The sequence below is a fragment of the Ambystoma mexicanum genome, chromosome 5p (genome assembly GCF_040938575.1).
Source record: "Ambystoma mexicanum isolate Mex_15411 chromosome 5p, UKY_AmexF1_1, whole genome shotgun sequence".
Lineage (NCBI taxonomy): Eukaryota > Metazoa > Chordata > Amphibia > Caudata > Ambystomatidae > Ambystoma > Ambystoma mexicanum.
Window position 1 is genome coordinate 527,190,182 of NC_090930.1, and position 23,621 is coordinate 527,213,802.

General features: G+C 50.4%; 1 protein-coding gene across 3 annotated transcripts in view; it reads left to right on the plus strand.

Annotated features, from left to right (window-relative positions):
- ZNF711 (zinc finger protein 711) overlaps positions 1–23,621 on the plus strand; it is a 1,172,956-nt gene that overhangs the window by 925,403 nt on the left and 223,932 nt on the right. The gene's annotated exons all lie outside the window — the stretch shown is intronic.

The following is a 23,621-nucleotide window of genomic DNA, read 5'->3' on the forward strand; positions in this document are numbered from 1 at the left end:
TCCTCAACATAATTACCTTTGTGCTGAGTGAAGGACAAGGAGTGGAACATTCTCCTACCCCCACCAGAACACCAAGAGGTTGTTGATGCGTACAGGCCGGATGAGGAGAGGGCATGAAGAGGATCATATACAGAGTAGTTCTGTGCTTGCCAAGTATGCTCTATCTACAAGTGTTGTACAGAAGTGACTGGTGCACACAGAGGCAGCAGAAAATGCCTGCTACTTCAGGAAAAGACGGGAGCTTACCAACGTTCCTGCCTCCCATTGTCTTCTGGGCAGCCGAATTAGGAGACCCCCTGGGGTAAGAGGGACTGGAAAGTAGGATAGGGGTTAGGCCGGGACTTTGCTGAATTACTTGAAATTATTACAGCAACTGGATATGTTATCCTGTAACTGATAAATTATGATTTATATATTTGGCATTTGTGTGATCTAGATTAAGATGGTGGTAAATTGATTTGGACATTTGAGGTTATACTTGGCACACAATGGCAGTATCAGGATATGTAAAACTTCACCTGACATATAATGAATATACCTGACTTGTGTAGAATTATTTGCCATAATTTGTGGTAATATGTGTGAGGCCTTTTGGGCAGGTGGAGGGAATAACAATATTGCATGAAGTTTGCTGTTCTGAAATGCTTTAGAATTCTCTGCAGTTCTTGGGCATTTGAGGCTGCACTTGGCATGTGATGGCAATACTGGACGATTTGAGGCCATTCATGCACAGAATGCTTTACATGTCTTAAAACAGTGCCACTGGAACATTAAAGGCTAACTCTAACATATGAAGGCAGCACCTTGGCAGGTGAAATTGCATCTTTAATGCGATGTGTATACCATACCTGCCATTACATGGAAGTACTGGTCACTCCAGACTGCATTTCACATATGATGGGAGCACCTGAACATGTCAAAGTGTGTATTGCATAAGGTGACTATTTCAGACAAATCAAAGCAATTGGGAAGTATTTAATAATAATTCAAATACTTTTGAATAGTTTATGATAAGCAATGTGCATTAACCAATTGGACTTTAGAGTAGTGAATGGAACATCATCTGGTAGTACCAAATTGATGAAGATTAATATGCTTAGTAATATATCTAAGTTATTAATGTAAATCAAAATACTGGAGTTGGCTAGTGAGTTTGTGACAAGAACTTTCTGCAAAGTACGCACTCTGAAATGGCCCAATTTACACACCGCAGCCACCAGCTCTGCCATGGATAGAGAGCCGGAGAACTTAACGTCCAGGTTTATGACTGAAGGGGATGGCAGGGGAAAACGGCCCAAAGAAATATGGCCGAAATCAGGGTTCAGAAGGAGAGTGGACTGGCTGTGCCGGCAAGAAGAACCTCTGTTTTATTGCCATTTAGTTTTAATCAGTTGACAGACATCCAGGCACCCAGATCTTCAAGGCACCTCCTAAGCCAAGACGCAGTGTCGGGGGCGATTGAGATCCTGACGAACCTGGATCTGCGTGTCGTCTGCATAAGAATAGTACCTGAAACCGTGTGACAAAATAAGAAGAGGAGGTTGGATATAAATATAGACGAGAGAGCGGATCCCTAAGGAACCCCGCAAGACAGCAACACAGATTTCTAGCAAAAAGGGGGGAGAGAGAACGAGACCAATAAGCCAGGACTTTGATCACCCGGTTGTCGGATGCAGGCATGGGGGCAGAGTGGAATGATCAACTGTGTCGAACGCAGCCGACAGATCTAATAAGAGAAGTGCTCCCAGCCCACCCTGGTCGACTAGGCGGGCTAAGTCGTCCAGCACAGAGTTAAGCACTGATTCAGTTCTCCTCCCTGGCCGAAAGACAGACTGAAAGACATAAAACAACCCGGAAGATTACAGGAAACATGAGAGAAGGGGGGGACACAAGAGTTTCCAAAACCTTCATCAGGGACGGTAGAAGAGAAATGGGGCGGAAATTTGCAAACACACCTGGGTCCAGGGAAGGCTTTTTTTAGCAAAGGAAGCACACTAGCATGTTTCAAGGCACTTGGAATGAGCCCCTCTTGAAATTACGTATTAACTGCTGTCGTGATGTGCGAGATCACGTCTCCCGAAATATCTTTAAGCAGAGCCAATGGGATGGCATCAGCCAGGGAAGCAGATTTAAGGTAGTGAATGGCCCCGAGTATATCTTGATCGGAGAAGACTGGGAAAGAAAGCCATGAGGCATTGGGAGCAGGCAATTCAGGGGAGATCAGGACAGCAGAGGACTTATCAGTTACATCTCTAATATAATTATGAATGGACTCAATTTTAGTATGGAAAAAAAATGAGTCACAAAGGGCTTGCGACGATACTACAGGAGAGCCAGCCTTTATAAGTGTGGCGAGAGATTGGACCAATTCAAACAGGGCTTTGGGTTTATTAACATCACTTTCAACCTTTTTACTAAAAAAAGATTTTTTTTTGCAGCAAGGATTGCTTTTTGGTATACTGTCAAAGCTTGACGAAAAGCGAGTTTATCGGCAGTCAAATAACCTGTACGCCATTTCCTTTTGGCCTGTCTGCAGCACAATTTTAGAGCTCCGAGTTCAGCCGAAAACCACAGTTCAGATGAATGATTCCTTTCCTTACAGATCTTAAAGGGGCCAGCAGGTTGGCAACAGCGGGGAAATACTCCTCCAAAACTGCTAAAGTGCAGGGGCTCTGGCTGACAGTTCTTTTTTTTAATTACATTTCCAGTTTTAGTATCAACAAACCTACAAAGAACTCCAAACAGTGAACCTTTCCCTTCCCTCTCCCCTCCCTCCATAGCAGCTTCTTAACATGCTGTGTCTGATTAATGACTTCAAGTGTTGTCTATTCAATGTTCAAGAGTTTGAGTCTTTGCGGGCAAAGCAGTAATCGAAAATCATCTTTTATGAAAGCCAAGACTTCTCCCAAATCTGCCCAGAAACCCACATGGTTCGATTGCAATGAGTATGTAATCCATTCCAATGCCAAGAGTTCCCAATGTTTTCGTATCAAGTCACTAAACGTAGGCACCGCTCTGCCCCTCCATCTCTGTGAAATTAACCGTACTGATACCAAAAATATGATCGCTATCTCCTTCTTGATTGCCCTTTCGCGTGGCCTTGTCTCTGGGTCTCACATCCCTATTAGTTATAACTCTGAAGAAAGCACCCCTGGTATATTGAACATTTTCTCTGTGGACTCTTTCACTACCTCCCAGAAAGGTTGGACTTTCGGACAGCTCCATCAAATGCGTAAACACAAGCACCTTTCTCTACACTCACGGCAACACATGGGTGATACCTTCGGGTACATATTGTGGCGCTACACTGGGTTGTAGGGCAAGCGAATCAACATTTTCTGCCACTTTTCCCTTATCTGGATGACTCTTGTTACTTTGGAAATACTACTTTATAATCCATCCCAGTGAGTCTCAGGGATGTCCTATGCCATTTCTGTTCCCCATTTCTGATTGTATGACCCCACTGTTGCCGATTTCCCTTCATGTAGCAGTCTATGTAGCAACAATATCATTCTGCTTTTGCCCGTGGGTAATTAGAAATGTTTCAAATGGAGTGGAGGGGCTCTCATAGCTGCCGGTCTAATCTCAGGGTTCATAGCTGTGAGGAAGGCATGGTATCAAACGGTGAAGAGACACAAGTGATCACAGTTCAAGGGTGTTAATTGGTTTGGTTAATCGCCTATTTAAGCGTAAATCTAAAGATGGGAGGAAGCTATGTCCATCAAATAATAATAATAATGCAGTCCTAGTCGAGTTTGTGAAAATAAAAGGGCTGATACTAATAAACCTATTGCCAATCCTTACTTCTAAATACAAAATGGTGTAGGACAATAGTGTATGCAAAAACAAGTGTTCAAGAAATATGTCAGGATAGATGAGCAGTTGGCTTCCCTTCCCCATGTTTTCAGCACGGATTAAAGCGGCACGTTCTGGCTTCTCTGCCACAAGGATACAGTTCAAAGCACAGCATAGATATCGGGGCCTTTTGCCAAAGCCTCCTTTCCAATAACAGTCTCTTACTGCAGAGGGCCTGCCATAACAAACACCAAAATTCCTATCAGGATTTTCAAATGTACAAGTTCTCGTTTCAAATATTCATCATGGGTCTCCCTCCTTCAGGATTGGAGCCCTTTTTACCACAATGTTAACAACTGGTCTCCCTCGTTTGGGCCCTGATTCCCTTTAGCGCAACTTTCACATTTGGTCTCCCTCGTTCGGGCTCAGACCATGCCATCTCACTTTCTACGTTTTCGACTTGACATCAAAATCGAAAACATTCAAATGTGCGATGGGTTTTGCTTAAACTGTCGCAGGACCACTTCAGTCCACCTCACACAATGTTCTTACTTTTTGTTTTTACCACTTCTTGGCTGAATACCTTTACAGAGACCTTCGATTGGGCACCCACACGGTGCCTGACCACTCAGTCACTGGTACTGTATCTTTCTTCTGTAAATGTTCAAACATCCATCAGCAATTAAGCTTTCCTCATGTCTTTCGTCACATGCGTTTCACTTTGTTCTTGCGCTCTTTATACAATGTTGCCCGCTTGCAACCTTGACTTCAACACAGATCAGTCTTGTATCTGACTCCCCAACTAACTAGCTGTGTTGAATCTCTCAGGCACTCCTTCAATCTTGGAGCCAAGGACAGTACCACGGCAGCTGCTGATCCTCCCCGACTCCGTCAGTCGTGCAGGATGGCCCTGGGTATCTCTGACACACAATACAATACAGGATTCTGCAGTTTGTTTTCCGAGCCTTATGCTTTCTGATTTGTAGGGTTCTGGAAAGTAAGGTCAAGGGTATCTCCCTCCTTATGTACCCTTCTTGGTTTACCGCCTTCTTACCTCGTTCACCTGCCGTCGGAAAAGTACTGCTCCTCCGTGTGCTTCGCCTCAATCAGAGTGTGCTCTTGTGCTCTGCCTTTTATCTGTGTGGGGAAGTTTAATGGAAGTCAGGTATGAGTGATTGTCAGTAATTGCCTGAGTTCGCCTGACTATAGTAGCGGGACATGTCGGGTACACTGCTCGGGTGTGAGTCTGTTTTCTCCCAGAGCGGGCTGTCCGTGTGGAAGGGTATGTGAAGGGAAAGGGAGGGGGTACAGTTCCCACATATCGTACTTGGTAGGCTGGGGTAAAGGTGTTACGGGGGAGTGATACTGTTTCTTGCCATTCGGCGTCCAACTCCCCGAAGACCCCTCACCCAGGTGATTCTTCCCATGCTGGTCTACCCCCAGGGTCTGGATCCAAGGGTGATGGCCGTACCCTGGCCACCTGAGAGAGAGAGATCCACGGGGACTAGCGGTTGATGCACCTTCTGGTGTCTCATATACCCTTCTCCTATGCGATGTAGCCGCATCTGTTTCACTGGGAAACCGGGAAACGTTCCCCTGGTCTTTGCCTTTTCGGTGTTCCACAGTGAAACAGTAGGGTTGCAGGTCTAAGAACAATCGCATAACTCGGGGGTTAGAATCCTTTTTAGGCTTATCCATACTAAAAGTAAGTGGTCTGTGGCAAGGGTAACCTTTCTTCCTAAAAGATAGTATCTTAGATGGGTGATTACCCATTTGATGGCAAGGGCCTCTAACTCCAACACAGAGTAGTTATTTTCACGTGGGAAAAGTTTTCAACTAGTGAATAGGATAGGGTGTTCTAATCCATCACACATTTGTGATAGACTGCTCCTAACCCTGTGAGAGAGGCACCAGTTTGTAACACAAACTTCTTTGAAATGTCTACCACCTTTAGGATTGGGTTCTGGTACAAGGTTTGTTTTAAGTTTTTGTAACAGATGTCTTCCTCATCAGTCCAATTAATCTTCTGGGGTTCAGTGTTCTTTAATTTGTTGGTTAACCTAGCTGTTTTATCCAAGAAATTGGGGATAACCCTACAGAAATAACCAATCAATTCTAGGAACGCTGTGAGTTCTCTTGGTCTTAGGCATGTGGGTATCCAGGACAGCTTTCACTTTATCTCATTGGGGTTGGACACTGCCCTTCTCTACAAAGAATCAGAGGTATTTCACGGCTGATTGGGCCAGCTTACGTTTGGATGGATTGGCAGTTAAGCCGGCTTCTCTGAGGGTACTCATAATAGTAAAGAGATGGAAAAGATGGCCTTCCCAAACCTTACTGTAAATGACTGTCGTCAATATAAGCCCCACAGAAATCGGAGTTGGGCTGCAATATCGTGTCCATAAGCCATTGGAAAGTGGCTGGGGCCCCATGCAGGCCGAAAGGGAGGACTTTAAACTGGAATAGCCCTGAGGGGCATCGAGAAAGCTGTCTTTTCCTTATCAGGTCCATGTACTGGGACCTGCCAATATCCCTTGATTAAGTCTAGGGTCGATAGAAAGATAGCACTTCAGAGTTTATCTATTAACTCATCGATGCGCGGCATAGGATCGGCTTCAAAGGCGGAGATGGCGTTATCCTGTCTGAAGTCTATGCAAAACCTCCAAGAATGATCAGGTTTTGTTAACAATACAATAGGGGAGGACTTTGGGCTGGAAGAAGGCTCGATAATGTTTGCCTTCAGAATGTTTTTCACTTCCTCTACCACTGTTTGTTTTCAGGCTTCTGGGAGTCTATATGGTTTTAAATGGACCACTTTTCCCTTTGGAGTTCTGATATGATGAGTACCATGTACTCACTGGTGTTTCGCAGAATACTTCAGGGAATGCCATGACCAGGTAGTTTAAATCCTCTTGCTTCGGTCTAGATGGTTCTTGGGGAATAAGCTCTTAATTGTCTATCTCCTCCGGTATCAAAAAAGACAATATCGAGGTTGAGGCAGCGGAAGGATTTTCTTCCCATTCCTTTAAGAGAGTTACATGGTAAAGGTGGGTTTCTTGCTCATCAGGTTGAGCTATTTCATAGGTACAGGTCCCCGTTTGCTCTAGTACCTCATATGGCCCATGCCACTTAGAGACCAGTTTATTTTTAGAGGTAGGTAAAAGGGCTTATACCTTTTGTCCTACTGAAAAGGATCTTAAATTTACTTCCTCAAGAGCCGCCAGGGGGTGCCGAGATGTGCTGAAGGGTCTCGGCTGATCTCCTCGCTTGGGCGTGAAATTTGACTGTTCGGGCCCCCCACCGCCCTGGGAGTCGAGGTCTGACCCCCCCCCCCCCCTGAGTGTGCTGAAGTCAGTGGGCGTCAGGGGACCATGCCTGCGGTGCTACTGGGCTCCTCCGGGCCGGAGATCAGCCGCCATCTAGTAGCGAGCGGGAGAGGAGTTACACTTCGCCCGGTGGCAAGATCCGCGCGTTCGCTGGCTGCCTGTCGGAGGGGAGGGGCAGAAGACGGGGCCGCGGTCTCCTCCCCCACCGCAAAGAGCTTTGACACAACGTCCGCGGTACCTGTGGGGGCTGCGAGCGGGGCGCCTGGAGTGGTCCTGCTTGCTGGACCTTAGGTGTTGGATCCCGTTTGCTTGGAGGGACCCGCCGGCTCGCCCCACGGAACTGTCCCGCTGGCGTGGCTCCTCAGGTACGTGATGCCCATGGGGGTACTGCCCCCTTCATCCTGTGGAGCCCGTTAGCCCCCCCTCACATTGGACAAGTCCTGGGCCAGGACGGCCCGTGCAGATCTTGGCGGGGGCCGGCAGACCGCCTACACCTTGCTTGCCTCCTTTGCCTTGAGCGGGCCTGCCGTGGACTTTCTCGGAGGGTTGGACTGACTGCTGCAACAATAGTGTGTAGGGGCGGGGGCTGGTGTCCCCCGTGGTGCGGCGGGAGGTCTATGATTTATTTCTTTGGCAGTTCCATTGTGTACAGTGGCACCTGTACTGCAGAGGAAGCCTGTGGGGGACACTACTGGCCCGACCCCTGTCCCGCATTTACGGGTGATCACCAGGCATTTGGGTGGCACTGTCTGGAATTCTCACGCACTGGTGGTGGGGCTCCTGGGAAACTGTGGCTGTGTTCCACTGCAGAGGGCTCTCGGAGGTAGTCCAGGGAGTGGATGAGGTCGGCTCTGGAGTGTGCCGGGACAGTGGACTTAGTTGGTGGCTCTTGTGTATAGGCATCCACTGCCGGATATCCTTGAGCTAGCTTGCAGCTGTGGCCCGCCTGATATTGTTCTAGAGTGCAGGGAGCTGAGCAGTGACTGGAGTGCTGGGAGGACTTAGTTGTCAGTGTGGGGATCTCCCTGTGCCTGCCTCTGGAGTGTCTCTGGTGGTTCGCACCTCTTTGGTTCCTGGCTGGACGGGGTGCAATCTTTGCAGAAGTTCCGGCGTGCCCCTGACCAGGCGCCAGGCAGGACCAGTATGCAGGCGGCAGATCTATCAGAGACATCGGAGGCTCAGTCCATAAGCCAGAACCGGATCTGGAGGAGATCCGCGGCTTCAGGGCTGATATTGGCAGGCGGCTTGACTCCCTAGATAAAAAGGTGGACGCGGTCGAGGACCGGGTCCAGGCCCTGGAGGCCAATCAGACTTCGGCAGACCTATTCGAAACTCAATTCGACATGCGCCTGGCAGAGTTAGAGAAGCGAGAGGAGAAGGTCGCTCTTAAGCTTGATGACTTGGAGAATAGGGAACGGCGGTCCAACCTCAGGTTTCTGGGTATCCCGGAGCGGGAGGTGGAAACCCAGATGGACATTGCAATGAGAGTCAAGTCAATCATAAATAAGCTCTTCGATGGGGAGAATCCCACCGAGCCCAAATTTCAGTACTATGCAGAGAAGTCGAAGATTCTGGAGCTGGCACGTCGGAAGGGCCCTTTTGAATGGAATGGCGTTATACTATCGATCTACCAGGACCTTTCGGCGCTCGCCCTCGCCCGCCGGAGACTGTGTGACCCTCTGACAAGGTGGCTCCAGACTAAGGGAGTGCGCTATAGGTGGGGGCACCCGTTCTCACTTACGTTTGAGTTGGATGGCTATAAGTACTCCCTATCTACGGAGTCGGAGATTCAGAAAGTGACTAGCGAATTGCTGGGGGCCACGGCCTCTGGTCCGGGGCTGGGAGCCAGGAAGGAGGGGAGTCAAAGGGGTCCCTCGGACGCATCAGGTCGGCGCCGTGTCCGAGGGCACCGGAAGTACAGAAAGGTGGCGCCGCCCTCCCCGGAGCAGTCGACGTTGGGCCCTTGATGTGGAGGGCCCTGCTTCTAGGGCAAACCTGAGTGCCCGGGGACCTTATGGTTGGCTATTTGACCTTTTGTAAGAATGTTGAGACTTTCCTAGGTTGGGTCTGCTGGACTATTCTCTGTTGGTGGGATGGGGTTATGGTGTTTGACCTGTTGGATTATGTTACTGTAGTAGGGGGGGCCCAAAATTTCATGTTTCTTTTGTTGCATTCTGCCCAAGTGGAGGCGATCCTTGGCAGCCTGGCGGTGCGGCAGGTGGATGTCGTGTCCGGTCCAGGTGCTCAAGGGTAGGTGGGGTTGGGGGTGGATGGGGTTCGTTTTGTTGGGGAAGGGTGCTGTGGGTTGGAGTTCAAAATGGCTATCTTTTTTGGGAGTTGGGGTGGGTCGTTTTTTGCACTTGGGTCTACCTGGTTTAAGGGGTCACATTTGCTCTTGTGTGCTTCACGTGTGCACTGAGATCTAGGGGTTGGGCACCCTCAATCTCTTCCCTGGTGGGGGCGGAAGATCTCTTTGGCTTTTCTTATGGATGAGTCTTTACAGCTGATGTCGGTGGGGTCCTCAAATGTGCAGGGTCTGAACTCTCCGACTAAAAGGTGTTTGTTGTTGAGGGAATTTGCTAGACTGAAACTTCATTTTCTTTTCCTACAGGAATCCCATTGGGTCAGGGGGAGGGAGCATGCGCTCAGATCGAGGGCTGTACAGCAGATGACATGTAAAAAAGGGGGGGTGAGGCACGCACTCCAATTCCTGGCCAATATACTACCTTAAGAAAGAAAAAATATATAACTGGGTTAAATCCCAAAAGTGTCCAATTCACAGGGTTAGATCCCAATTGTTGCCAAAATATTCAAAGGGTTAGATACCTTCTGCTGCATTTGTGCTGCTGTTCTCCTCCTCCTAGCACTTTCGTGTCCCAACACTCTTCAGGGAGGCTGTGTTGCCTTGCTTTTCAGGTGTACAGCAGATGTTTCATGCCTCCTATGTGGCGAAGAAGCGCGGGTCGTCCTTTTGATTTCTCAGAATGCCCACTTCTCCCGCAAAGCCCACATAGCTGACCCTGAAGGGCAGTATATGATGGTTAAGGGAGAGCTAAAGGGCCGACTTTTCACTTTTGTGGGTGTATATTCCCCGAATGAAGGGCAAGATGTTTTTTGGGAGGGGATGCGTGAGAGGGTCAGAGTATTTGCTGAAGGTGCGCTAATTGTTGGGGTGGGGGACTTTAATATGGTTTTGTGTCCAGATCCCAATTGAGAATGGTGGATTCATTCAACATGGTTAATGGTGAGCTGGGGCTTGTGGATGCGCACCCTGCTTGGCGTGACCGCGCATCAAGCTTTCTCTAGGATTGATTATCTGTTGGTGGGTTCTGCGATCAGGGATTGCGTGTCCGATTTCGGGGTTGTGGCTGTCCCATGGTCCGATCATGACTTAGTTCGAGTCAATTTGGGAATCTCTCCCCCTGCCCCGAGCAAGTTGAGGTGGATATGTAATGACTTTCTACTAACAGATAAGGAGCTGAGGCAATCCCTTCTGTCTTCTATCGAGGAATTCTTTAGCCTTAACGACACGGGTGAGGTGGAGCCCAGAATTGTGTGGGATGCATTTAAGGCCACGATTAGGGGTACGTTGATTGAAATGGGAGCTAGGAGAAAGAGGGAGAGGGCGAGAGAGGAGTCCTAGTTGAGGGAGCAAATCACTGCCATTCAGCCGGGGTGTAAGTTGAAAACGCATATTTCTCCAGGTCAGCGTCAAGCGCTTCAGAGCCTCAGAGCGAAACTATCTGCCCTTCTCATAGGTCAGACGAGAGAAAGCTTGCGTTCTTAAAACGATACATGGAGAAAGGGGAAAAAGCAGATAAGATTTTAGCCTGGAGGCTGCAAGAGTTGCGTAATAGCAGGAGGGTTAATTTGGTCTCGGGTCGGGCGGGAGAGAAAATTTTGCAGGATGGCCAAATAGCAGAGCAGTTCAGGCAGTATTATGAGGCTCTTTATGCTTCCGAATATTGTGGGGATGGCAAGGAGGTGGACCGGTTCCTGGACTCCCTCCCTGTCCCCTGTCTCGCGCGGGAGTCCTCGGAGTCTTTAGAGCTCCCTATCTCGTCTAAGGACATAATTGAAACTATCGCGTCCCTGACGAGTGGTACGGCTCCAGGAGATGATGGTTTCTCAGTCCGATTCTATAAGACCTTCCGTTCCACGTTGGCCCCCTTCCTGTTCAAGGTGTATAATGCGGCCCTGGATTCTGGCTCCCTTCCCGATACTATGATGTCTGCCCTTATTGTAGTGCTTCCAAAGGAGGGGAAAGATCCCTCGCTTTGTCAGTCTTATAGACCCATCTCTCTCCTTAACGTTGATGTTAAAATATTGTCTAAACTGTTGGCGAATAGATTGTTTAAACTTCTCCCCTCGCTGGTCCATGGTGATCAAGTAGGCTTTATCCCCGGGTGCCAAGGCTCCGATAACGTAAGGAAAACCCTGGGCCTCCTGCATGAGGTGTCTGTGCGAGACTTGGAGGCTTACCTCCTTTCGTTGGATTCTGAAAAGGCCTTCGACCGTGTCGAATGGCCTTACATGGTGAAGGTCCTTCGCAAGATGGGCTTGGGTGACAAATTCTGTGGGTGTGTCGCGGCCTTGTATAATGGCCCTCTAGCGCAGGTACTGGTGAACGGCTGTATTTTGGCCGATTTTTCGCTCTCCAGAGGTACCCGTCAGGGGTGCCCTCTCACCCCTATTTTGTACGCTCTTGCAATGGAGCCCTTTGCCATTGCGGTCAGAAACGATAGTGGTGTCTCTGGGGTGCACTGTGGGGACTGCGAGTTCAAACTATCCCTGTTTGCGGATGATATTTTAGCATATCTGACCAGGCTTCATGAATCCCTCCCGCACTTGCTTGGCTTGATCCGCCTCTTTGGAGCGTTTTCAGGGCTTAAAATTAACATATCCAAGTCATGTATTATGCCAATAGGCAGATTGGACCGTGAGATCAGTGGTAAATCAGAGGTGCTTGGGATGAGAATAGAGCGGGAGACAACTAGGTATATTGGCACCTACATCCCTAGAGATCTAAATAAATTGTATGAGCTAAATTATCCTCCCCTCCTGGCTGGGATTTTTAAGCATCTGACAAGGTGGGCTCCTCTCACTCTCTCTTGGTTTGGGCGCATGGTCTCGATTATAATGAATGTGCTTCCGACTCCTCTATCTCTTTTCGTCCCTGCCTTGCAGTATCCCAGACTCTTTTTTCGATTCTCTTCTCTCCCGTCTACTGCTTTTTGTCTGCACCGGCAAGAGTGAAATATTCCACCCTGTCCCTCCCAAAGTCTCACGGTGGCTTTGGTCTCCCTGATTTTAAGCTGTACTATAAGGCAGCCCAACTGCGGGGGATGCTAGAACATCTGAGGGATGACCTTAGGACGTACTGGACGTATGTGGAAGATGTTCAGGTCCATCCTTACAAAGTCAGGGATTTACTTTGGTCTCCTCCAAGTTCCCTCCCAGCAGTGGCTAAATCACACCCAATCCTGTCTGTTTTGTGGGCGGCTTGGAAGCCCAACAGGGACAATAAGCTCCTCTCTTCTTGGTCTTCTCCCCTCTCTTCTTTATGGCGCCCCCCCCCACTCAACATAGGATCCAGAGGGTTCTGAGAAACCCAATCCTGGTCTGACCAGGGGGTGGAAAGGGCGGCGCAACTCTTTCATCTTGGCGAGTTTATTGAGTTTGGCCAGTTGTCGGAGGTGTTGCGTGAAAAACTGCTTTCCATCTTCGATTACCTTCGGCTTAAGGGTATCCTTACCCAGGCTGGATGGCGGGCTTCCTTGACCCGTCCTTTAACCCCCTTCGAAAAAGTTTTTGTGGAGGCCAAGTCCAGGAAGTGATCGCTCTCCAAGATCTATAACGTGTTGGTTACAGCTAACTTAGGAGGGTAGACAACTGTTCAAGCGTGCCTGGGAGGAGGGATTGGGCATAACCATCGATGATCCCACATGGCAGGGAGTCTTCAGAGCCATCTTTAGGGGGGGTTTGTATGCAGCTGCTATGGAGCATAATTTTAAGATTCTCCACTCCTGGCACCGTCCTCCCGTCACCTTATCTAGGATGTTTGCTGGGGTATCTCCTATGTGTCCCAGGGATTGCTCTCTCTGCGGTCGGTACTTGGTTCCACATGTGGTGGGATTGCGCGGTCATTCAGGTCTTCTGGGCCGAATTGCTTAGTTGGATCAAGAGCATTCTGGGGTCGTGCCCTTCTCTTCGCCCCTTGGAGATCCTCCTGGGTAGCCCTTTGCCTGACAGTGAGTTTGCTTCCTTTACTAGGGTGGCGACTGCCATGCTACGAGCGGGGAGAATGGCAGTGGCTCAAAATTGGAAAAATTCCCGTGCTTCCTCTAAGGCGGAATGGCTCACTAAGTTGTTGGCAATTTTTACGTATGAGAAACTGTCTGCCATAATTAATGATAACATGTCTTCTTTCCTACAGGAATGGACTATTGTTTTGTTAAGTGCGGAATGTGATGCCTTGAAATTGTAAACAGCTCGGATGTGGGGGGAGGTTTGAAGCTGGGGAATGTGGTTAGTTCGCTGGCGGTTCACCAGCCCATGCACGTCCCACTGGGGGCCCAAGACATCGAGGTTGTGTGGAAAAGTCTCTAGGTATTTTGTGTCTCAACTCTATTCCCTGTGTATTTCTCGCTCTACGTAAACCAGGTAGCTATGGGTGGGGGTGGGGGTGGGGGGTGGGTGCAGGTTGGGGAGGGGGTGGGTAGGTTTTGTAGTCTCCTTTATTGTGTGTTGCTTTTGGCCATTGTCTGTTGTAGACTAATGGATGTATTGTTTGAGGAAATGTTCAATAAAAACTAAATGGGAAAAAAAAAATACTTCCTCATAGTTACTTAACTAAGACTTGCTCTATGGAGTTAAAGCGCTTCATTATATACCTGTGATTTAGTCTCTTACCGACCATACATGGAAAAAAATAACTGAACCTGAGGATAGCTCTTGTCGTCTTTTTTGCAAAGTAGTAGAGACCAGCTGACACATATTGACATATTCCATGATCCTAAAAGACTATCGTAAAGGCTACACTGACTTTGTATCACATATTGAGGACATCGCTCGTGTTCAATTTTGGTCAACACTTGTGGCTGAATCCATAATTTTTTAAGCTGCGGCTTGGGCAATATGGATAGAGGAGCAAAAGAGATTCTGACCTTGTACTCGAAGCAATGTCACCAGGCCTATCTGTTTACAAAGTGTTGCATTGTTTTATTAATTGAATTGTGTAACATTGATTGTCTGTTTTAATTCATGATCCTTTTGAAAAAAACAAACATTCTTTTATGTAATGTGCTGAAAGTTTAAATTTAACTATTGCACAATAAAAAATAAATGTTTTTAAATTTACTTCCTTGTCCTAGGTGGACTTTTGTTGGACTTGAGCTTTTTCCATGTGATTGTAGACTAGATTTCGAACAAGGTTCATATGCTCTCGCAATCGGGTAGCTGTTTGTGAAAGGGGAATATGTGCCTCTTCCCTTTCTTCCAAGGTCTCCAGGAGCATGTCTAAGACATCTCTTGGTTCTCTACAGTAAAGTAGTTCAAAAGGAGAGAAACCGGTGGATGCCTGAGGGGTCTTTCTTATTGCAAATCGGGCCCAGGGGATGATGCTATCCTAGTCAACAAATTTTTGCAAAATCTTAGGGTTTTATTAAATCGGTTTACCAACCCGTCGGTTTTGGGGTGGTAAACTGGGGTTCTTAAGGTGGAGATATGTAGTAATTCCTTGGCTTCACTCATCAACTTAGTCATAAAATTAGATCCCTGATCCGTTAGAATTTCCTTCAGGAAACCAACTGTCAGTGGCAGTCCCTACCTCTTTAGGTTTGGTGTCCTTTGGTGTGAAGAGGTAAGACCTGTCCTTCCAGGCAGCCCCTGTGCAACCCAAGTATAAGTGTCAGGTGGGCGATGAGGCCACCCAGAGAGCAAGGACTTGGGGGGGGGGGGGGGGGGGGGGGGGAGGGGGGAGACCTTGATGGGCATGGGGAGACAACCCAATGAGAAGATGAAGCCTCCCAGGAAGGATGAAGATTCTACAGATTACTCCACAAGGTGAGTAGTAGCAGAAGTGAGTTCCAGGGATACAGCTCAGAAGAGTTCAGCAGCAGTAGAAGTTGGTCAACCCACGGAAGCATTCGGCAAAGAGCGATGAATGAGATCAGCTGACTCGGGAACCAGCGGGAGAATCCAGCAGCAGTAGAAGCGGGCGAACCTGTGAAAGCGTTCGGTAAGGAGCAGTGAAGGAGGGCAGCTGACTCTAAAGCCAGCAGGAGAATCCAGCAGAAGCGAGTGAACCTACGAAAGCGTTCGGTAAGGAGCGGTGAAGGAAGGCAGCAGACTTGGAAGTCAGCGGGAGAACCAAGGAGGGAAGGTAGGACAGACCAGGGAGACAGGGAGTCCAGGGGGGAAGCTAGAGAGGAACACAGAAATCAAGCCAGGAGCAGGAGGCGCGGAACGCCAGAGTGAAGGAAAGAAAACAGGACAGAAATTTCAACACAGCGTACAGCAGTGAAACAATTGCAACACATCGATTACCCAGCGCAGACTGCAACTTATTTCCAGGTAGACTGCTGTGTGAATGGATGTGAGCATGCTGACCTCAGCACGTGATACAGACATGCTGCCACCATCTTGGATTGGGAGGCAACCCTGTATCTATTCCATAAGGAAATGCGATTCGAGATCTGCCAAGAACAAAGGCGCATAACAGCATGCCCCCTTCTGTACCAGGATACCCCCGGTTTCCAGGAGTTGTGTAGATGGAACTTGCGTACAAGACGTTTGGCATGGACATAGTGTCATGATGCCTACCTCCAAGGAGCCAGGTCCGACCCAGCAACCCCAGAGGCAGGCATCATTTCCCCCGGGGGAGTGCCAGCGGGCCCAAGCTGGGGCCCTTTGGACGCAGTCCTGGCGCCTTAGGCGCCAGGCTCATGTTGGACCTCTGTCCTGGCGCCTTAGGCGCCAGGCTCATAAAGCTAGACATGTGTTCAAGTGTTTTAATGTGCACTTACCTCTTGAGGCCTGAATGGAACTACTTTACCTGTGGGACTACTTTCCACCTGGGTGTGGTCGGGGAAGGATACATACCTGATTGGAGGAAGGATACACACTTGGGACTTCTTCCAAAGCTATTTAAACCACACCCGATCAGCAACTCACGCTTCGCGTTGTCCTGCTCCTCGCAGCTGGACGCTCACCGTGTCAGCTCCTGCATCTGGACTTCAGCCATGCCTGTCAGCATCCTGGGTCACCTACAAAGGGAGACAAGAGACCTTACCAGCTAAATCTGCAAAACGGAGACATCACCGACGATCCTGAAAGGGAAGACATTATTTTTAAAAGCATTTCGTTACGATCGCTGCAGCGCTGCATTTCACTCACCTTTCCTGGGTTCCTCCATCTTCAGCAGCGATCATCCGGATACACAGCCACTTCCCAGAGCCTAGAGAAAAAGACAAGAATAAGAGGTGAGAGAAGGAAGGGAATAAGACTTACCTGTTGGGTCATTCCCATTTCATTTCGGGTCTTGCCGCTTCCAGGCATTTTCCAGACCCCGGCCCCTATGGGGAAAAAAGACAAAGACATTGAATGAGGGTATGCAAAGACAGTTCCCGAGCGCTCATCCAGAACTAGCCTGCCATTTACTGGAACTGGAACTGCACGTTTCACTTCGGGTCGGCGCCATATCTCCGGCATTCCGAAGCCCGGCCCCTAAGGGGAAAAAAGACATAAGCATTAGCGCTTGCTGCAAAAAGACAATGAACATTATTATTAAGCTTGGACTTTTGAACTTGCAACAGAACTTTTACAGAGCCTTACCTGAATAGTCAAGCTTACCTGAACTCCCATCAATCCTCAATCCAGTGAAGTAACTGGGTTTCAATGCGCCCCTGCATCGGAAGCAGGATGGAGAGCTCATCCTTCCTGACCCTAAGGTGAGACTTCACGGGGAATCGTGGAAGGGTATCGTGGAGGGTTGGAAGAGAGTGGGAGGCTTGAGCATAACTCAGTCAGTAGGTAATACTCCCTTTTCACGCATGGGGAATATTCCTGCGAGCCGGAGAAGCCAGAGTAGAGGGCCCTTCCTGTCCATCTTCAGAGTCCTGCGCTTCACCATTGAAGAAGCATCAGCACTCGAAGCCAGACCTGCGCCACTGTGGGAATCAGGTGAGCGTTACACATAGTTGGATGGTTCCCAGGACCGTTCTGCATTTGAGTAAACCTTCCAATCTATCAAATATTAGAGTACCTCTGTAAAACCTGGAATCACATATCTTATTCACTTCATACTCCTATGCATCGTCTTCCCGAAGGGGAACAATGCTGCTTCCAGGCCCTCCCTTAAAAGGCTTTAGAAGAGACATATGAAAAAACAGATGTATTTGGTGCCAGAAAGAGGTTAACTTAAGCTTGTAAGCCACATGTTTCACTGCTTTGAGTACAGAAGATGGTTCAAAGTAGCTTGGGGAGAACTTCCCTGGCTTGATTCTTCTGGGAAGGTATTGGGAGGACAATCAAACTAGATCCCTTCTCTGGTATCCATCAGATCCTCTTCTGTTACGGTCAGCGTATATCTTATTGTTCAACTGTGAATCCTTCAAGGCTTGGAGGGTCTGTTGTTGTATGTCGTAAAGGAGATCCAGATGTTGCTCCACCGAAGGAACTGAGGTGACCAAGGTAGAAAGTTTAGGAAATCAGGTGGGATGCAACCCATATGAACCAAAAAAGGGCGACTTCACTGTGGCTGAATGTACAGTGTGGTTTTATGAAAACTCTGCTAGTGGTAACAGAGACATCCCGTTGTCTTGGGGCAGGTTGGTAAAAGACCGTAGGTATTGCTCAAAGGTCTGATTGAGACGTTCTGTCTGCCCATTAGTCTCTGGATGGTAACCTCAGGACATATTGTAGGAAATTCCTAGCTTTCCGCACATTGCTCCCCAGAACCTAGAGGTGTACTGAACACCCTGATCTGATATGATGGAGTCTGGAAGTCTGTGCAGTCGGAAAATGTCCTTCAGGAACACGGTACTCATTTCTTCTGCTGTGGGTATCTTCTTTAAGCCGGGGAATTGAGCTAACTTGGTGTAAGTATCGATGGTTACCATAATTACTGTACACCCATGGTATTCAGGTAGGTCAACAACGAAGTTGGTGGAAATATTTTACCATAGTCGTGAAGGCAAGGAGGGAGAGTAGTGCTGACCCACAGGTAGCTGTTGAGGTGTCTTGTTTTGGGCGCAGACAGAGCATGTTCTTATGTACTCTTTTACATCCACACAGGTGTTGCCTGTTTTGCTTGATTCTTCTACCTGGCTCGCCCTTCTCCCCCTCCAGCCTCCTTCTGCAGGAGTCTGTCCTGATTCATTCTGGTTTCACCATAACCGTCTTGTGGCCAATTCTGGATTTGACTTTTATGGACTTCCTTAATTCACAGTGCGTCACCCTTTCTCATGGTGGCCCTGAATCATGCTGTTCCCATCTTCATCTTGTATCCAGGCTTGCAACATTATGTGTTACTACTGACTTCTGCAATTGTATTCGCTCTCCCCTCTTGCTTCTCCACTCTTTTTGACTGCTTACTCTGTTCTCTCCTTCTCTCCTTTTTCCCATCTCCTCCCCTCCTACCCTTACTTTCTTCTATGCAATTACTCTATCAGAATTGTCCATGGACCTAATATGAAAGCAACCTTGTATGTCTCCTCCTCCCTCCTCTTACTTGGGTTTTCCTCCCTCCCACCCTCCAGCACTATCTGAAATGTTGTCTGGCCTAGTACGATAGTCGCTTATTTAGTTCCTCTCCTCCCTTTCTGCACCCCTCTCTATCACCTTTTGTTTTCTCCGGCTCTACCAGAAATGTCGTCAGGCATAGTACGGTAGTCGCCTGTCTGTTTCCATTTCTTCTCCAGCATGGGGTCTGGCATGGATTCACATGTTCATGAATATTCCCCGTTGTCAAGTCCGAGCGGTCTTCTAAGTCCTGTGAGGGGGCTCCGGCGACGGGGGCCCAAAAGCAGGCAAAGCACTGCGAGTCCACGGGCACCAGGAGCGCCGAACGGTCGGGCTCCTCAGCTGCCAGGCAGGGCGCACCTTCACCGGCGCCATCAACCACGAGCCAACGCTCTGGCTCGGGGAAGAGAAAGTCAGAGAACCCGGCTAAGCTTCTGGAGAGGCCCCGGTCGATCTAGAAAGAACCAGCCGAGGGGGAGTGAGGCGGTGACCCTCCCCCCAAGGTGAAGGCCTCATGCGCGAAGGTGATGAAGGCCATGATTCACCCGGTTAAGGCCTCTACGGAGGTAGTCGCGACGGCCCTGGCGAAGCCTGTGGAGGCTACCCCAGTGGAGGCGACCTCGGGGCCCAGAGTTTCCCTGCCACCGCGGAGGGAATCCTCTTTGCAGCCCATTGAGAAGACCTCCGTGAAGACCCCGGTGGAAAAAGAGGGGGGGCCGGTGGCCGTTATGGACACAGACACAGCCTCCGAGGAGGAGTTGGTGGAAGTCGTGGAGGGCCTCAACAGGAAGTTTGGGGAGGCCCCGTCACACGGGAGGAATCCCGACGAGGGGGACGAAGAAAGTGACAGTGGCGCTGACGAGGCTCCCGTGAAGAAGGAGCAACCATTGCACCCGTCGCAACCCGAGCCACAGGACAACTCGGTGGCCATTTTGATGGCAATCCAAACCTTATGCACGGAGATGAGGACGAGATTGCCCCTTCCCCCAACGGACGACCCAGCGGAACCGGGCCCTGTCGGGAAGCCCTCCAAACAAGAGGAGGAGAGTTAATCCACCCCCGCCCTTCCAGCCCTCACGGCCTTCTCAGCCTTTGTCTCCTTTCCCTATCCCTGGGGTTACACGGGAACAGATACGGCCACGACGGGGACGAATGACGATGGTGGTGACGACGGGACGGACCTCCCATCACCACCTCCTCGGGCCTCCCAGACCGACGAAATTGGCTCCTTCCACGCCATGATTGCCAGGGCATCCGAGCTTTTCCAGCTCTGCCCCGAAGAACAAAAGAAGGAAGGATTCCTCTACCAACGGCGCAAGGCCAAAAGGAAGACGGTCCTTGCAGTGCCGTTGCTGGATGACATCTGGGACGAGGGACTTGTTCTTCTGAAGAACCCGTCCATGACACCTGCCAAGAGGGACCGGTACGCGAAGAAGTGCCGGGTCCCCGAGGCCGCCCCTTTGTGCCTTAGGGCACAACCGACCTCGGATTCGGTCGTCTCAGCGGCAGCCAAGAAGAAAGCAGGGGGGCATCGGCCTCAACTTCGACTTCCCCACCGGACAGCGAGAGAAAGAAACTGGATGCCATGGGACGAGTCATCTCGTCGGCAGCGACGACGATTAAGGCGACCAACGCCCTAGCTATTGTGGCCCACTTTGACAGGGAGTTGTGGTACAAGGTCGCCCCCTGTTGGACTTCCTACCTGATGACAAGAGGGCAGAGGCCCATGCGATCCTACAGGAAGGTGAGGTGGCGTTGGACCACGCCATAACGGTGGCCATGGACATTGCCGACACCGGTTTCCGCCAGTTGGGCAACAGCCTTTGCCTTCGACGGCGGGAGTGGCTCAAGGTGACGGATTTCCGCCAAGACATGCAAGCCAAGGTTTTGGACATGCCCTTTAACGGTAACAATCTGTTTGGGAAGGCAGTGGATGAGTCACTGCAGGGCATCAAGACCAACAAAGAGACGGCTCCGGAGGCAAGCAAGGTGTCTCCAAAGGATTCGGCGGCGGCTCCTCGACATACCGTCAGGCGGCCCGCTCCGCATCGCAGGAAGCCTACAGGGGACGAGGCAAGTCGGGTGGATCTCGCCTTCGTTGCCAGGGAGGCCAAGGCGGCAAGGCCGCTGCCAAGCAAGACTGAACCGGCCGTTGCATCGGGTCCCCACCGGAGCACCCCGATGGGAGGCCGGCTGACGAAGTTCATCAGCACGTGGGAGTCCACCTCCACCGGCCATTGGGTGCTGGATGCCCTGGCCCACGCCACGGGCACACTCTCGAATTTCTAAAGAAGTGCCCCCGCATTCCTCCCGTGACCAGGAAGGAAAACCACGTCCCTCAACTGCTGTTAGAGGTAAGGGCAATGCTCAAGAAAGGAGCCATCAAGCTCGTCCCAAAGAGGCTCCGGGGCTCCAGAGTATACTCAAGAGTATACTCAAGATACTTCCTCATCAGAAAGAAGACAGGAGGATGGCGTCCAATCCTGGACCTGCGTCAACTAAACAAATACATCAAGGCACAGAAGTTCTGGATGGTCACCCTCCAGCACGTACTGGGCCGGCTGGTGGAAGGCGACTTCCTGTCGTCGTTGGATTTGGAGGATGCGTACTTTCACATCCCCATTCTAAAAGGATACTTAAAGTTTCTCAGGTTCGTAGTCCAAGGATGGCACGACCAATTCAAGGCCCTCCCGTTCGGATTGAAGTCGGCACCCAGGGTGTTCACCAAGTGCCTAGTATTGGTGGCGGCGCGGCTGCACCTGTAGGGGATGCAAGTCTACCCCAACCTGGACGATGGCTCATATGAGCAAGGACAAGGGAACTCGCCGTCGAACACACAGCGAAGACCGTCCGGCTGCTCACGGACCTGGGATTCTTCATCAACTTCCCCAAATCCCACCTGGTCCTGTCGCAGGTCGCACTGTTTCTGGGAGCCAAGCTCGACACAGTAGCGCGTTTGGCCTTGCCGTTGGAGGAAAGGACGAAGGCCATCCTGGGCAAGGTGCAGCGTCTGCTGGCCACGGAGGTGGCCAGGGTGAGGTACATGAAGTCCCTTCTCGGGATGATGTCCTCGTACATCTATATGGTGCGCCTATGCAGGCTTTGGATGCGTCCCTTACAGGAGTTCCTCGACGCCCGTTGGATGCAAGCGACAGGCAGCTTCAAGGACAGGATCTCGCTCAATGAGGTTTTCCGCCAAGCAATTCGGTGGTGGGGCACCCGTGCGCATCTCACGGCGGGCACAGAGTTTCAGACCCCAGCACACCAGGTGACAGTGACGACGGATGCCTCCCTGGAGGGGTGGGGAGCTTACACCGGAGATCTTCACGTGAGAGGCATTTAGCTCCCAGACGAGAGGTCGCTCCACATCAACATACTGGAGCTCCGAGCAGTGTTCTGGGCCCTCAGGTCGTTCCTCCCGTCCTTCAAGGGAAAGGTGGTGAGGATCTTCACCGACAACACCACCATGATGTTCGACATCTGGAAGCAGGGAGGAACCAGATCCCCAGCCCTATCCAAGGAAGCCCAGTATCTGTGGCATTGGGTCGTTGCCCAGGGGATGTTTCTGGGGCCCTTTCATCTAGCAGGGATAAAAAACACCATTGCCGACTCACTCAGCAGGGAGCTGCGCTCGTGCCACGAGTGGGAACTACGCCAGGACCAAGTGGATCTACTCTTCCAGCGATGGGGCAAACCCCAGATCGACCTGTTCGCGACGGCGACGAACTCCAAGTGCCAGGGGTTCGCCAGCAGGTTTCCCCAGCCGAGGAGCATGGCCGATGCTTTCTCGTTCCCCTGGGACGGCCTGTTCCTGTATGTGTTCCGTCCGTTGCCGTTGCTGCTCCGACTCATCAACCAACTCAAGAGGTCCCGGTGCAGGATGATCCTCTTCGCACCGGCATGGCCCGAGACAGATCTCGTTCCCGGACCTTCTGGACTTGTCAGCGTCCCCACCAGTCAAACTGTCGACGGACGCAGATCTTCTCTCCCGAGAGGGAGGCACCATCCTTCATCACGACCCAGAGTCGCTGAACTTGCAGGCTTGGCTCCTGCAGAACTAGAGTTTGGAGGATACGATATCCCGGCGGACTGCAAGGAGGTTCTTGCAAAGGCCAGGGCGTCCTCAACTCTCAAGTGCTACGGACACAAGTGGAAGAGGTTCTCTGTCTGGTGCTGTGCACAGAAGATTAACCCTCTACGGATTACGGCCCCTCAAGTGCTACCGTACCTGCTGTCGCTGGCCAAGGCGGGACTAGCGCATGCTTCCATCAAGATACACCTGGTAGCGATTTCTCGATACACCAGAACTACAGGACGGCCATCCCTGTGGTCTCATCGCCTGGTGAAGGAATTTATGAAAGGACTGTTCCGTTTGTTCCCGTCGGTGAAGGCTCCGGCCACGGCGTGGGAGCTCAACGTGGTGCTGACCAGGCTCATGGGGACGCCATTCGAGCCTCTGCATTCGGCACCGTTGAAGTTCCTGTCGTGGTAGACCGCATTTCTTGTGGCCATCACCTCCGCACGACGAGTGGGAGAGATCCAGGCCCTATCCTGCAAGCCTCCATACTTGACTTTTCACGAGACGAGGGTGGTGCTGAGGACGCACCCCTCATTTATGCCCAAGGTGCCGTCGGACTTCCATCTCAACGAGCCTTTGGTGTTAACAGTTTTCTTCCTGTCGCCTTTGTCGCCGGCCAAGAGGACTTAACACTCGCTGGATGTAGCTAGAGCTCTGAAGTTCTACGTGGACCGCACAAA